Raw genomic sequence first — 17,511 nt, 5'->3', positions numbered from 1 at the left:
AGTGGAGGAGGGAAGACCAGAGGTCGTTCCCTCAGCTTGGCAAGTCTGGTGGACGTCGCCGAAACTCTACTCCGGGGCAGTGGAAAGAGGGAGGTCAGGTGGATGCTCCCTCTGCCTGGCAAGTCCACTGGACATTACCAAGGCTCCCTTCTGGGGTAGTGGAGGAAGGAAGTCTGGTGGACATTCCTCCCACCTGGCAAGTCCGGTGAACGTTACTAGAGCTCCACTCATCCCGGGGGCAGCAGGTAGAGGAAGTCCGGTGGACATTCCTTCGCCTGCGTTAAGTCCGGTGGACGTTACTGAGGTCCTGCTGCCTGGGGAAATTTGCAGCTGAGGGGAATCCGGTGGAAGTTCCCTCTATGGCAGGACCAGTGGATGCTACCAAGCCTCTGCTCCCTTCCCTGGGATGACAGTTGGGGGAAGTCCGGTGGACGTTCCTCTGACGGCAAGTCCGGTGGATGTTACCATGCCTCTGCTCCCGGTGGTGGATGGCAGAAGAGGGAGATCTAGTGGATGCTCCCTCTACAACAAGTCCGGTGGACGTTACTGTGCCACTGCTCCCCTTGGGAAGTGCTGTTCTGGGAAGACCGGTGGTCATTCCTCCTCTAGTGGCAAGTCCGGTGGACATTACTGAGGGCCTACTTAGGACTATGGTAACAAGTCCCACCCCAAGTTTGGGGTACTTGTCGTTGGGTCTGCTTGAGAGGAAGAGGGGCGCATGGTGGCGGGGGATGTAGGACCCTCTGGCTCGGATTCCTTGCGCGATCTACGCGCCTCCCCGTGACTTCCCCTATGGATGGGTATTTCGCCACCCTGCCCGTGGTCCCTCCTTGGGGTGGGTATTGCGCCACCCCTACTGTGGCCTCCCGTTGGGGTGGGTATTTCACTAAGAGAAAGAAAAACATTAATTGGCTTCACATTATTAGCACAGCTCTTTCACCATAATCTGATCCAGATTTTCGTCCTTTCGCGGCTTATTTCAGGTCGCTTATTGACAGAAAAGAGTACTACGCATCAACATTTTTTCATACAATTTCTTCGTTGCTAGCATAGTCTTTCGGTGTTAGTCTTTTTTTTAATGTTGAAAAACCGAGATGAAAAGATGGCGATCTGGGGCAACTTGAAGCTGTGATAGGAATATAGATGCCACATTTCGCCATATTTTCTTCATACAGGAGACAAGCACTTTTTCTTTAGCGATTTATTTTGCGTATTACACTTTTTTTAATGCGTAATGTGTTATATAATTTTTTACATTCTCCGAGCTACAGAAAATAGTTCTTGGTTCCCTGGGGTGATTCTTCTTGTAGGAATTATTGTGTTTTTGCATGAAAGACAAAGGTGAAGAGCCTTGCTTTGCTTTTCTCTTTCTATCCGCAAAAACAAATGAGTCAAGAGAGCATACTTATTACTCTGATTTTTCTTTATTTTTCTAGTAATGACAGGAGGATAAACTTTCCCTCACTTGTTTATCATTGTGTGTGTGTGTGTGTGTGTGTGTGTGTGTGTGTGTGTGTGTGTGTGGACAAAGCAGAAACTTCTCTCTCTCTCTCTGGAAAAAGCAGAAACTTTTTTTTTCTCCCTCTCTCATTCTCACATGCACACACATATCCCAGTAAGTTATGATGCAGCACTGAATCTCACACACACACACACACACACACACACATCCAGGAAGTCATGATGCAGCACTGAGTCTCTCCCTCTCTCTCTCTCTCTCTCTCTCTCTCTCTCCACCGTTGAGAAAAAAGCCCAATATTAATCAGTTTGAGATTTTGCATAGAATCAACTCGTCATTTTCAAAACCTCAATCAGTAAATAAACAACTCGATGTCAGTTCTGAGTATGAAACCTGAAACCATAGTATGAAACCTAGAACCGTAATCTGAAACCTCAAACTAAACTGAAACCTGAAACCGTAATTTGAAGCCTGAAACCATAGTCTGAAATCTGACATCTGAAACAGTAACCTGAAACCTCTATCTGAAATCTGGAACCGTAATCTGACACCTGAAACCGTAATCTGACACCTGAAACTGTAATCTGACACCTGAAACTCTAATCTGAAACATGAAACTGTAATCTGACACCTGAAACTCTAATCTGACACCTGAAACCGTAATCTGACACCTGAAACCGTAATCTGACACCTGAAACCGTAATCTGACACCTGACACTGTAATCTGACACCTGAAACTGTAATCTGACACCTGAAATCCGAAACCGTTATCTGAAACCGTAATCCGAAACCTGAAACCGAAATATGAGTCGTAGAGGGCTTCGTTGCATCTCTTCATGGTAGATTCTGCATTTTACTCTATTTTATTTGTGTTATTTATACGGGTTAAATATGGACACAGTTCGCCTCAGTAACATACAAAAGGATACTGCAGTGTTATATACAAAATAAATCGATGAGGGACAGGCGTTAAGTAATAGTCTCCATAGCCACTAAGAATACGACCCTTGCGTAGCACCTCCTCCTCAGCTGTTCATTTTGTTTATTGCACCTTAACCTTTTCAATCCGAGGACGTATTTTTAAATCTAATTCTTGCTGTTTCCATTTTTTTTTTTTTTTAATCAGGGTACTTTTTGATCTGAAGACTAGAGCCTTCATTAATCACTTCATTCCAATATACTTCATTAACTTGGCCTAAAACTGCCACCTCTCCTTCATGAATCCCAGGTTATGAGAATACATTAACACTTTTATGTGATGCTTGCCTTTAAATTTAAGATATGTTAGAGAAAAACCGTAGATCTGTTATACTGGCTTTTTCTGCCGTTGACGTGAAAATAAACTAGAAAATGGACGAAATTCTGGACCAAGTTATTTTGAAATGAGTGTAGAGGTTTGTCTCTAGTTGAAGGAAGTAGTTCAATGGTAGCAAAGATAAAATAAACATTTTGGAGTGAAGGGGTTAAGAATATTTATTTATTTATTTTCGTTACTGATGCAGTGTCGATTTTAAAACTCGAGCTGCAGTAACTCATTCTTGGCCGAATAAAAAATATGGCGAGAGCTGGATTAGAACATTGGAATTATCTGTAGTTGTTGGTGATGTTGATCAATTCCAATCTCTGTCCGAGCAGACCCATCAATCACAGGATAGCACCCGCCCCTGCACGGCCGTGTGTCTTCCTGGCGGTTGACGTTGCCTCGCCACAGAATCGCGGGGAAAAGTGTGGAGGTATGGTTCCAGGATGGATGCCGCATTTCCTTCTCTCCACTCAGTTAACAGAGGCACCATAGTAGGCTCCACATCACCCTGTGATAGGCCTATGGTTGTATGGTCACCACCCATTGGTGACGTGGAAAACAAAATGAAAAATGCGGTAAACAAATGGTACTCAAGGTACAGCATCCCTTCTCGCAGTAACGAGAAAGAAAAAAAAAAACTTTGTTCTCCCAAAATTACATGTCTGTCGAGTATAAAACTGACGAGAATAATGAAAAATATCGTCCATTAAAATGTCAAATGCAGAGATTCAAACGAGTCGCACTAATTGTCAGGACACTAAGATCTAAGATAATCACTTACCGGTACTATAAAATCTCCCAGCTACTACTTAAGAACCGCCCTGCTGTGAACGGTACGCCCATGCAAGAAGACCACGTCATCTATCGGCGAATACTTGCACGTGTGGGGACTGTGGGCTTTATACCTCCGTAGGAATGACGAGGACTGAACTGTGAGGGCGACTCACATGTTAGCCACAGAAGGGATCGGATAAGATATAAATACAGAACTACCTACAATTCCCTCACCCGTCAGCATCTCGTAAAAGGAACTTTAATAACTGACAGTGAAAAAGACCCACGTAGACTATGTTTCTGGAAACACTGTACATTTCCGACCTGAAACCTGCAATAAACTCACCACGAGGTGATTTACAAATCCATCCAACATGGAAAAGATCACAAACACAGGTGGGCTAACTCATTCCATCAGACAGCCACACATCTTTTCACACGCTCCTGACAGACCCTTCACATGCTAACACGTGTCGGCATGCGCTATATAATAAGATCTCGTTCCACCATTCAGATTGGCCTGAAGGTGCTCCCAGGAAGGAATGAAACGTTACTAGATACACTAACATTTGGATAGCTACTCAGATATCTTAATGAAAATCAATGTAGCTTAGCCAGTGTCATATGCACGGATTGACTTATGCCGGAAGTTACCGTTCCCTTCTCTTTTCAGCCTAAATTAACCTAGTTTAAATTAACATTAACTTAACCTAACCCTATCCTAAACCATCCTATCCTAAATAAACAATGTATAAGAGCAGTGGAGATTTGACTGCTGAGGAATGTATGTGGAGTACAGAGGGTGGATAGGATACGAAATAATGTGATTCGTGAAAGGTGTGGAGTGAGAAGTCGGTGGACACCAGAATCGAGGAGTCCTGAGATGGTATGGTCATGTGGAAAGAATGGATAACAATAGAGTGGTGAAAAAGGTATACCCGAATTTGAAGGAGAGAGGAGGCAATGTAGGCCAAAGAGAAGATGGAGAGATATGGTGGATGAGGGTTTGAGGAAGAGAGGTTTGGAAGTTGGTGAGGATAGGGAACTGACAAGAGATCGAGCTGGCTGGATGAATGTTGTGTGGAGACGTGCATGATCAGGGATTTTGGCACCCTTTGTGAGCATGGCAGTGTCCGCATTGACTCAATCGGATACGTTTGTGTGAAGCTGCAGAATGTGGTGAATGTTTTTGGCATATCCGGTAGAGCCAGGATTCCGGGGGCTTGAATGATGAGTGAATGGAAGTGTGGCCTATTTGGATTGGGCAAGTTTTTGCTGTCTGGACATTGCTACTCCTCACCCTGCCCTTGGGTGGGAAAGGAGGTCCAGACGATGATGATGATATATATATACAGCAGGCTCGCTCAGTGCGCGAGAGATCGGGCGGTCCTGGTACTCGTGTACTGTGAAATTGAGCACTGAGAATACATAATGTTATGGGATTTTTTTTTTTTTTTAATGTGCTCGACTCTGGGCATAGTATCACACTTCTACATGGGCGGTACGCCCTCATACCTGGACATTTTTTGGTCCTTAGAGACATAATAAAGGTCAAATTTTTCAGACACTCTACTTCAGATATAACTATGATAACAAAAATATGGGCAGTCACCTTAACAACAGTAGACAACAGGCCTGATGGACTTAAATAACAAGGGTTCTGAGGCACGGCAACACTTATAGTGCTGCACTCGCGACCACACCTCCCGCCGCACCAATATTTCCCTTCACAGACTCCTCCTGAGCACCTTCCCCAGGAGCCTCTAACTCACTTCGGTCAAAAACCCCTCGAAGTCCAATGCTGACACATCTGACACTGCATCCTCTTCAACCTCAACAGGAACTGGATCAGATGATGTAGCTGGTTCCTCACTTTCACTAACTTGAGCCTGGTGTGTGTAACTTGTTATGAGCATCTGTCTTCTGTTTATTTCTTGCCTTTGCCTGTCTGTGTAGAAACGGAAGACTTTGTTGATACCAACGAGAACCTCCTCCATTCTTAGGTTGCTGACTTCCTGTTGCTTCACCTCTTCCTTGAGCTAATCCACGGCAGCAAGGATCCTGCTTATTCTTGACATACACAGCTCTGTTGTCCTTTCCATCACATTAGGCTGCTCAACTTAACTCTGCCTGGCTTTGGGCTCTGGCATCCTCATCTACCTGTTGCAAGACTTCCTTGGGAGGCTGTTCCTCAGTAGCAGCATGCACTTCCCGTATGTCCGCCAATGTATCGTCCTCGAAACCTGGCACAACTTGTGCTGCTCTCAGTGTTGCTGCCTCAATCTCAGCCAGTGGTTGAATGGCCGTCTTGTGGGTTGTGCATAAGTGTGACACAAGCAGTGACCACGCATGGGTCACTGTTGCACGTGTAATCTGGTGCCATTCTTGTATGAGAAAGTCAACTGCATCCTTCACTGTGAAATGACGCCAAAATACCTCAACAGTCATGTCACCTGTGGCGGGTCGGGGTACAGCTGCTGGCGGAAATGGCACGGGAGCAGGTGCCTCATTGAGGTCTTCGTCGTGATCTTTTTGTAGGGCATGAAGCTCCATTTGTGTGTCAGTCTTCCTGCATAGGTAGTCATACACTTGCTTGGTAGAAGTGCTTCATAGTGGTGATCAATTCTTGATCCAGTGGCTGCATGAGTGACGTCGTCCGGGGCGGCAGAAACACAACACGACAATCCTTGTGCAGATCTACTAGGTATGGAGGGTGACTTGATGCATTGTCCAGCACAAGGAACATCTTAAATGGAATGCCAAGTTCCCGACACGTGGCCCAGGCGTCAGAGACGCAGTGCTTCGTTAACCAGTCTGATATAAGGTTCCTGGTCATCCAACCATTTGCAGACTTGTACCAGTACATGCCACTTGCGTCCATGTTCGTGAGGTTTTTGTAGCACCTTGGGTGTGAAGCTATGTGTACAACAACTGGGCTCATCTTATGGCTCCCAGACAGGTTTACAGTGAACAGTACCGCCATCTTACACTTCTACTGGTTGTGACCAGGGGCTTGTTTCTGTTTTTTAGCAATGTAAGTCGATTTGGGCATGGTCTTGTAGTATAACGACATTTCGTCGATGTTGTAGATCTGGTCCTTGGTGTACTGTCCTTTTTCAAGAAGCATTCTAAATATCGCAGGATACTCTCTCACAGCCAGCTCGTTGGCAGAGGCACGTTCACCATTCAGTTTGATGTGACGGAATTCCTTGCGTTCCAAAAAACGGTGCAGCCATCATACCAATGCCTTGAAAGGTTTGTCCACAGATAACTTGTGAGTTGCTGCCTTGTAAAGGAGCTGAGCTTGGTTCTGAATAAATCTGCCATTCAGAGGTACACATTCCTTCTCCTTACTCATAATGTAGGTGGCAAGATACCGTTCCATAAATATCATCACACGATGTCCCACCTGGGAACGGCCGTCGAGCTAAGATGAACCATACGTCTTCACAAGTGCCCATATGGCATCGCGGACATCCAAACTGTCCTCACTGTTGATTCAACCATTCCCAAGGCTTTCCCAATAACTGTGATGCCTTGTCCATCCTCCTTCAGCTTGATAATCTCCAACTTGGTTGTGTGCATGAGGAGTTTCATAGCTCTTGGGGCTGGATATATATATACAGTATATATATATATATATATATATATACACACACACACACACACACACACACACATATATATATATATATATATATATATATATATATATATATCAATTTCTATCTATCTATCTATCTATCTATATATATCTACATCTATATCTATCTATCTATCTATATATTTATCTATCTATCTATCTATATAGATAGATAGATAGATAGATAGATAGACAGATATATATATATATATATATATATATAGATAGATAGACAGATATATATATATATATATATATATATATATATATATATATATATATATATATATACATATATATATATATATATATATATATATATATATATATATATATATATATATATATATATATATATATATATATATATATATATATATATATATATATATATACAGTATATTTATATATTTATATATATATATATATATATATATATATTTATCTCTCTCTCTCTCTCTCTCTCTCTATATATATATATATATATATATATATATATATGAATGCACTTTTGAAACTTTTTAATGTGGCTTGGGATAATGGTGGAATTCCAGAAGAGTGGAAAAATGGAATGATTATAAAAATACCAAAAAAGGGAGATTTAAGTGTGTGTGGCAATTGGAGGGGGATAACTTTGACACCTGTAGTTGCAAAAGTCTTTTCCAAAATCTTGTTGAACAGAATAGAGCCAGTAATTGATAAAATTTTAAGAGAAGAACAAGCGGGATTTAGATAGGGTCGAGGTTGTAATGATCTGATTTTTATTGTAAGGCATGTAATGCAACAAGCTAATGAGATGAAAATGCCACTTAACATGTGTTTTGTGGATTTTGAAAAGGTGTTTGATAGTGTTTCACGTGGAGCTATGTTGAAAATTATGAGATTCTATGGTATACCAGAAAAGTTTGTAAATATTATTAGAAGCCTACATGAAGGTACTTTTTGTAAGGTAATGGTGGGTGGTTCTTTGAGTGATCCATTTCAAGTTAGGTCAGGAGTGATTCAAGGAGGAGTTCTTTCGCCATTGTTGTTTGTTTTGGTTATGGATTATGTTATGAAAAAGGTTGTAAGGAGAACAGGTGCAGGAATTAACTGGAAAGAAAATAAGAAGCTGATGTATTTGGACTATGCTGATGATATTGTACTGATTTGCGGAAGTATTTACGAAATGCAGAGGGTCCTCTGGTGGAGGAAGGAGAAAAAGTGGGATTGGTAATAAATTATGGAAAGACTGAAATTATTAACATGAACGTGGAGAACCAAATCGATTGTGTAATTGGGAATAATGTGGTGAAGAATGTAGAAAACTTTAAATATCTGGGAACGATTGTATCATCTAATGGATCATTAAACAATGAAATTGAGGAGAGGATTAGACAGGCTTGGCGAGCTGTTGGAATGTTGAAATCTATTTGGAATAATAATATGCTTTCGGTACATACTAAAGTGAAAATTTACAAGTCCATGGTTAGACTCATTTTAATTTACGGGCATGAGTCATGGTACAGTACAATTGCAACAAATCAGAAAGTATTAGGATTTGAGAATAAAATACTGAGAAGGATTCTTGGGGTAAAGTGGCAAGACAGAGTTACAAATGAAAGAGTAAGGGATATTACGAGAGTGGAACCAGTTAATGAATATGTGAGACTGTCTCGCTGGAAGTGGCTGGGCACATATACAGAAAAGAAGGTTGTTTAATACAGGATGTGCCAGAGTGGATTGCTAGAGGAAGAAGAGATAGAGGTAGGCCGAGGGAAACCTGGTTGAGGACAATGAAAAAAGAAGCAGGAGAGGAGTGTTGGTGGGACCTGAAGGAGATGGCAAGAGACAAATATTGGTGGAGAGAGTTCATTGAGACCCTATGCATCCCGTGGGGTGCCACAGGAAATGATTGATTGATTGATATATATATATATATATATATATATATATATATATATATATATATATATAGCGTTACATAGCCTATGATTTCATCATCCTTTGTGTAATTCTGACGTACAGTATGCTGCATGTTTGATCACGAGCGTGTTCTACCTCACTCCCCCCCTCCTCCCTTATAGTGGAGTAAGTCGTTCTTTCTGTTGTTCAGAGCAGGATTGTCAACTCTTTGTCCCCATGGCTTCATTTGCGCGTCCTTCTTGCAAGTTGTATCAAGCTCTGCCGGCCCCTATATAATGACCTCAGTCTCTGCGTTATTGCCACTTAGATCTACTCCTCATTTTGTTCACACCTCTGTCCTCCCCTGTACAGTTGTTATTATTGTGAGTGCTCAGGAAGCCTCCAACCATCTAGCAGCTGTGTAATTTGAGTATTACTGTTATTGCATTTTTTCTTGTACTTTTTTTTTTTTTTTTTTAATGTGACCGACTCTGGGCATAGGCTTCACAGCCTGCTTTCAAGGCCCAGTAGTTGTGTAGCGTAAGGTGTTAATTCTTAGGCCTAGTAAGGTTTTTGCGATTCATGTGTTTTGGGTGTCAGCCCTTATTAATAATATTTTGTATCTGTAATAATATATCTTGCATTCACTGAGTATTATCTGGTATTGTCATTTTATCAGGGCTGACTCAGATAAATTTACTTTTGCTAATTTCGTGTTAATAGAGGCTATTGCAGTTAACCATATATTTAACCTGTTTTTTGCCATTACATTATCCTTATGAGTCCTAAATGTTTTGTTGTTAGTTTGAGCATTAAACTTTAACTTGTAATTTTACCTAACTCTTTTGTTTTGAACCTGGAACTTTATGGGACAGTAGTGATTTTTAGTATTCTCACTTAAAGTGTACATTATCTTTCTCTGTTCCGTAACATAAATTTGGCGACCTCGCCAGGATATTCAGGATATTATCATAAGGATATTGCTTGATATTTTGCGACTGTGATTTATTCATGATATCTACTATTACTACACTTGATGAAGCCAAAGATTTTTTGTCAAACGTGCAAACAGTGTGTGATGTAGAAAACAGAACAAAGAATGAACTTAAGCTTGTTGCTCAACAATTGGGAATTGCAGTTCACTCTCATCATTCTAAAGATCAAATTGTTGGCATGATTAATAAAAGCTTGTTTAATGTAAATCCTCCAAATAAGCAAACGCAGATTGAATTAGCTAAGTTACAGCTAGCTCTGCAGGAGGCTCGTGTTAAGGAAGCTGAGTTTCAAGCTCGTGCTAAGGAGGCTGAGTCTCAGGCTAAGGAGGCGGAGTCTCAGGCTCGTATTCAGGAGGCTGAATTTCAGGCAAATGCTCGTATTCAGGAGGCACAGGCACAGGCTCAGGCACAAATTGAACTAGCTAGGATTCTGGCAGACCATGAGTATCGCATGAAACAAGGTGGAACTGGATCATCTAGTTCTGATGATTTTGATGTGGCTAAAAATATTAAACTTGTCCCTCCTTTTAATGAATCTGATTTAACAAAGTATTTTCAGTTGTTTGAGAGGGTAGCTACAGGTTTTAATTGGCCCAAAAAGTATTGGCCAGTACTCCTTCAAACTGTTCTCACCGGTAAAGCTCAAGTAACTAATGTATCTTTGCCTCAGGATCAATCTGATAATTATGATGTAGTTAAGAGCTTGATTCTTAAGGCCTATGAGCTTGTTCCTGAAGCCTATAGAGTAAAATTTAGGACAACTTATAAGCAAGATAAACAATCCCATGTTGAGTATGCAAAAATCAAAGAAGATCTGTTAGAGCAGTGGTTAAATTCTAAGAATGTGGATTCTGATTTTGACAAATTTAAGCAGATGATTTTGCTGGAGGACTTCAAAAGGTGTATTAATAAAATGTAAGCCTATATCTTGATGAGAAAAGAATAGATAATTTGTCTGATGCTGCAGTTTTAGCTGATGAATATGTTCTCACTCACAAGAGATATTCTAGAGAAAAAGGGAAAGCTGAGAGTAAGTGCATTGCCTTTACTCAGAGTACAGGTAACAGGAAAGAGAATAAAGATGATGTTTCTCAGGAAGTAAATACCAGCTTCACCTCTAGATTTCAGAAAAGTAAATGTACTTATTGTAGTAAGCTTGGTCATACTACGGAGAAATGTTTCAGGAGACAGCATGATGTGAACAAAAAGGAGTCCTTAAATATTCAGTCAATTGGTCTAGTGTCCACCCATGAGAGTTCTCAGAATTCTTTAACTGAGTTAACTGAACCTGCTTTGAGGGGTAAATTAAATTCTCATGATGGAGCTCCTCTTTTGAGCAGTAACGTGGGTGACACTCTCAAGAGTTCATGTGCTAATTTCTTGTCTGAAGGTTTTGTCAGTCCTCTGGACAGTAATGACAGGAAATCAGTTAAAATATATCGTGATACAGGTGTTTGCCAATCCCTTATGCTGACCAGTGTTCTAGGCTCTAATGTTAATTCCTCTGATGAAACTGTAATCTTACAAGGTGTAGGGAATAATTACTTCTCTGTCCCTCTGTGCAGAGTGAATTTAAAGTCTGGTTTTGTTAATGGTACCGTTATGGTTGGGTTGGTTGAGACACTCCCAATGTCAGGTGTAACTTTCTTACTTGGAAATGATATTGGTGGAAGTCAAGTGTGTCCAGCTCCTCAGTTGTCTAGTGAGCCAGTGGCTGCGGCCCAGGATTGTGATGTCCCTGATGAGTTCCCTGCATGTGCTGTCACTAGGGCTAAGTCTAAAGTTACTGGTGACTTAGAGGATAATGATGATGATGATGTTATCCTAGCTGACACTTTTCTTGCTAATTTGGACCACTCACCAGATGAGGCAGTACCCCGTAGTGTTGATAATTTGTCTCGTCAAGAGTTGGTTGAGTTGCAGGTTGCTGACCCTGAGTTGAAAGGTCTAGCTAACTCTGCTTACAGTGAGGAAGAGTCAGCTGGTGCTTCTACTTGTTATTATATAAAGTCAGGAGTACTTATGAGGAAGTGGAGACCCCCAACAGCATCAGCCGACTGTGAGTGGGAGGTTGTACATCAAGTTGTCATCCCTCGTGTTTGTAGGCAGGATATCATTAGAGTGGCTCATGATTCCAGTTTGGCAGGACACCTTGGAGTGAGGAAGACTGTGGCACGCATTTTGAAACACTTCTACTGGCCAGGTATCTTCAGGGATGTTTCCTGGTACTGTAAGTCTTGTCACACCTGTCAAGTTGTGGGGAAGTGTAATCAGACCGAAAAGGTTGCACCTCTAGTTCCCATTCTTCCTTTTGAGGCGCCATTCACCCGTGTGTTGGTGGATATTGTGGGCCCTCTTCCTAAGACTTCTTCAGGATTTTCTTATGTGTTGACCATGATTGATATGGCTACTCGTTATCCTGAAGCCATTCCACTTAGAAATATCTCAGCAAAGAACGTGGTTAAGGAAATGCTAGGGTTCTTCACAAAGTTTGGTCTGCCCAAGGAGGTACAGTCAGACCGGGGAAGTAATTTCATGTCAAATGTTTTCAAGCAGTCTCTGAAAGAGTTGGGCATCACCCAGATCACGTCTTCAGCTTACCATCCCCAGACCCAAGGAGCGTTGGAGAGATATCATCAAACACTCAAATCGATGCTCAAGAAATACTGTTTGGAACATCAGAAAGACTGGGATAAAGGTCTTCCATTCGTTGTATTTGCCGCAGGAGAATCTCCAAATGAATCACTGGGCTTCTCACCTTTTGAACTACTGTTTGGCCATGAAGTAAGAGGACCCCTTAAGTTACTCAAGGAATGCTGGCTGTCGGAGGAAGATGACGTCAACCTGCTGGAGTATGTGATGAAGTTCAAAGAACGGCTGTCCACTGCTTTACAGCTGGCGAGAGAGAATTTAGGAGCTGCTCAGGAGAAGATGAAGACTTGGTATGATAAGAAGTCCAGGTTACGCCACTTTCAGCCAGGAGATCAGGTTTTGATTCTGCTACCAGTGCATGGGCAACCTCTTCAAGCCAAGTTTAGTGGTCCTTATTTCGTGGAGAAGAAACTCAGTGATGTGAACTATGTCATCGCCACACCAGATCGTAGAAAGAACAAGCAACTTTGTCACATCAACATGCTAAAGTTATATCACAGGCGGGACGAAAATAACCCAGTCTGCACTGTAGCTGTTCCATCCGAGTCTGCAAGTGAAGTTCTCCCATGCAGCATGAGCCTGAGTGATAGTTTGGGGAAGAATCCTGATATCATGAATGATCTCCAGACTAAGCTTTCTCATCTACCTCCCGAGGAAAGGCAGGAGTTTTCGGCATTACTGCAGGAGTACCTGCAAGTGTTCCGTGCTACTCCAGGAAGAACCACTGTGTTGATGCATGATGTCGATGTTGGAGACGCAAAGCCAATTAAATTACCTCCTTACCGTGTGAACCCAGTGAAAGTTCCTCTCATCCAGAAGGAGCTTGGCTACCTGTTGGACCACAAGATGATTGAGCCCTGTCAGAGCCAGGTGGGTCACAGCGGCTTTGCATCGACTACAGACGTGTTAATCAGATAACCAAAACAGACACTTACCCTCTCTCTCGCGTGGAAGATTGCATAGACAAGATCGGAAAGGCTAGGTACATAAGTAAGTTTGATTTGTTAAAGGGACACTGGCAAGTACCTTTGACTGAACGTGCTAGGGAGATCTCATGTTTTGTAACACTAGGAAAGACTTTTGCATGTTCTGTAATGCCATATGGTATGAAGAATGCACCAGCCACATTTCAGAAGCTCATGAATGTTGTAACAGAGGGTTTGGCAGGGTGTGTTGTTTATATTGATGATGTATTAATCTTCAGTGACAACTGGAAAGATCACCTATGCCATTTCAGTAAATTTCTTGAGCGTTTGGTTCAGGCTAATCTTGTAGCTAATTTATCAAAGTGTGAGTTTGGTCAAGCTAAAGTTCAGTACCTTGGGTATGTAATTGGTGATGGACACGTTGCACCAGCAGCAGCTAAGGTTCAGGTTATAAGTGATTTTCCCAGACCTAAAAGTAGGAAAGAGCTACAAAGATTTTTGGGAATGGTAGGTTATTACAGGAGATTTGTTCTTCACTTTTCAATTCATGTATCACCACTTACAGACCTACTGAAAAAGGGAGTTAAATTTGTCTGGACCGATAACTGTGAATCCTCTTTCAGCAAACTTAAAGCTATCCTATTAAGTCAGCCAGTGCTCGCTACTCCAAATTTTGCCAAGCCTTTTAAGATGGCTGTTGATGCAAGTGATACAGGAGCTGGGGCTGTTTTGCTGCAAGAGGATGATCAGGGTATTGAACACCCTGTATCTTATTACAGTAAGAAGTTCACTCCACCTCAAAAGAACTACTCAACTATTGAGAAAGAGCTTTTGGCCTTGATTTTGGGTTTACAGCATTTTTCATTTTATTTGTGTTCTGGTTTTGACCCCATAGTCATTTATACCGATCATAACCCATTGAAATTCCTTAGTAAGTTTAAAGATAAAAATCAGAGATTGACAAGATGGAGTCTACTTCTTCAGGAGTATTCATTAGACATACAACATGTCAAGGGGAAAGAAAATGTTATTGCAGATTGCTTATCTAGACTTTAGACAGATTGTTTTAGAGTAATAAGAAATTTCCTTTGTAAATTTCTTTTTCTTTGTGGGGAGGTGTTACATAGCCTATGATTTCATCATCCTTTGTATAATTCTGACGTACAGTATGCTGCATGTTTGATCACGAGCGTGTGCTGCCTCACTCCCCCCCTCCTCCCTTATAGTGGAGTAAGTCGTTCTTTCTGTTGTTCAGAGCAGGATTGTCAACTCTTTGTCCCCATGGCTTCATTTGCGCGTCCTTCTTGCAAGTTGTATCAAGCTCTGCCGGCCCCTATATAATGAGCTCAGTCTCTGCATTATTGCCACTTAGATCTACTCCTCATTTTGTTCACATCTCTGTCCTCCCCTGTACAGTTGTTATTATTGTGAGTGCTCAGGAAACCTCCAACCATCTAGCAGCTGTGTAATTTGAGTATAACTGTTATTGCATTTTTTCTTGTACTGTGTAGCGTAAGGTGTTAATTCTTAGGCCTAGTAAGGTTTTTGTGATTCAAGTGTTTTGGGTGTCAGCCTTTATTAATAATATTTTGTATCTGTAATAATATATCTTGCATTTACTGAGTATTATCTGGTAGTGTCATTTTATCAGGGCTGACTTAGATAAATTTACTTTTGCTAATTTCGTGTTAATAGAGGCTATTGCGGTTAACCATATATTTAACCTGTTTTTTTGCCATTACATTATCCTTATGAGTCCTGAATGTTTTGTTGTTAGTTTGAGCATTAAACTTTAACTTGTAATTTTACCTAACTCTTTTGTTTTGAACCTGGAAGTTTACGGGACAGTAGTGATTTTTAGTATTCTCACTTAAAGTGTACATTATCTTTCTCTGTTCCGCAACAATATATATATATATATATATATATATATATATATATATATATATATATATATATATATATATATATATATGTGTGTATATATATATATCTATCTATATATATATATATATATGTATATATATATATATTTATATATCTATATATATATATATATATATATATATATATATATATATATATATATCTATATCTATCTATATATATATATATATATATATATATATATATATATATATATATATATGCAAAGAAGAAGGAACGAAACGCTACGAGTCCGCAATAACCGTTCCTTCCAAAACAAAAACAATATACAAGAGAGAGCCTAATTCAAAATCTATTCATTTCCAGATACCTGGACACACTGCTTTTGAAAGACTGGAGATTATAGTATGCAGGAATTACAGACAGAGGGAGATAGTTCCAGAGTTGGCCTGGTGTATAAATGAAGGATGGGGAATAAAGGTTAACTCTTGGATTAGAGAGTTGGACTGAAAAGGGATGAGAGCTTGCTGCTTGACGGGTAATATGCGCCCATGGAAGAGGTGGAGGAATGCATGCAGACAGTTTAGAGGACCAGGGACCATTGAATAGCGACAGAGAAGAGAGAAAGATGGAACAGTGTTGCAAAGGGACAGAGGTTGTAGGAAGTCAGTAAGACGAGGAAAGTTAATGAGACGAAAAGCCTTTGACTCCACCCTATTGAGAAGAGCTGTATGTGGGGAGCCTCCCCACACATGAGAGTTGTACTCCACACAGGGGTGGATAACACCCGTGTATAGAGTCAAGAATTGTGCAGGGGTAAAGAAGGAATGGAGTCGGCTTAACACACCTGACCTCTTGGAAGGAGATTTTACAAGAGATGTAATATGAACTTTCCAAGATAAGTCCCAAGTAAATCAAAACCCAATCATGTTCAAGGATGATACAGGACTAAGCTGAATATTATTAAACATTAGTGGGTACACCTGTGGAAGATTTTGTCGGGTTGATAGGTGTATGAACTGAGTCTTTGATGTATTAACCCGCCCCATCCTGTCAACATATGGGTACATTGCAACATTTTGCATTTGCCAGTCTCGATGACGTACTGGTACGTCGTGCAATTGCAAGGTCCCTAATTTGCACAATGTTCAATTTTCGTGCGTGATTTTTCGTACGTATACACGGGACACCTTCCTCTATTCCTCTAAAAGATGCCAAGCAGGGACAATGCCTTACTCAGCATAACCTCCCCCCCATGCCATTGTCTCAGCAATTCACCTGTTACCAGTGACCTGGCCAATAAAGACATTCAGGGCCAGAGTGATTCCCCAATCGATGACAATGTGGAGGACAAAGTTTACACAGCATTAGAGGAAGAAACAGTCAGAAATGATGATCAGGTAATGTGGCAAAAGAAGGTCAGGTATGGTGATGAGTTAGTGAGTGAAACAATGCTTATAATGCCTATATTACTGTTTGAAAACCAATATACTCTCATACTACATATAAATTCGTACCAAGTAAATAAATAAATACCGTTTATGAGTGGTGTGAAATAGTTACCCTCCCATAGAACTCGTTTTCTTTGGTGCCAGCCTGTTAGAAAACCCAGTCAGGTAAGGAGGTACTGCTACCTGGATCGAGTATTTTAAACCTCAGGTGAGCGATTTTTCTATGAAATTTCGATGTTTCTCACCAAAAGCGGAGGTTTTAGCCAAATTTTTTTTTTCGAAAATACCTCAGGATTGGGGGTGTCAGAGGTGCAAAATAGCTCGGGACGTGATGGGTTAAAAACAAGATGATTATTTTTACCCCAGTCAGAGATACGAGCCAAGTCAGAGATTAGGTGTGCCATACCCTCATCCCTTGTTTGTTGAAGTAACTGCTGACATGGACGTTGCGGGAACCGAATGGAAAGGTGAAGGGTGGAGTCATCAGCATATGAGTGCATAGGTTAGATGTATAGCTTAGGTCATTGATGAATAAAT

This window comes from Coenobita brevimanus, chromosome 35, assembly GCF_032717465.1.
Source record: "Coenobita brevimanus isolate Jiangsu-jjx chromosome 35, ASM3271746v2, whole genome shotgun sequence".
NCBI classification, from domain to species: Eukaryota; Metazoa; Arthropoda; class Malacostraca; order Decapoda; family Coenobitidae; genus Coenobita; species Coenobita brevimanus.
Note: the sequence above shows the minus strand (reverse complement) of the source record.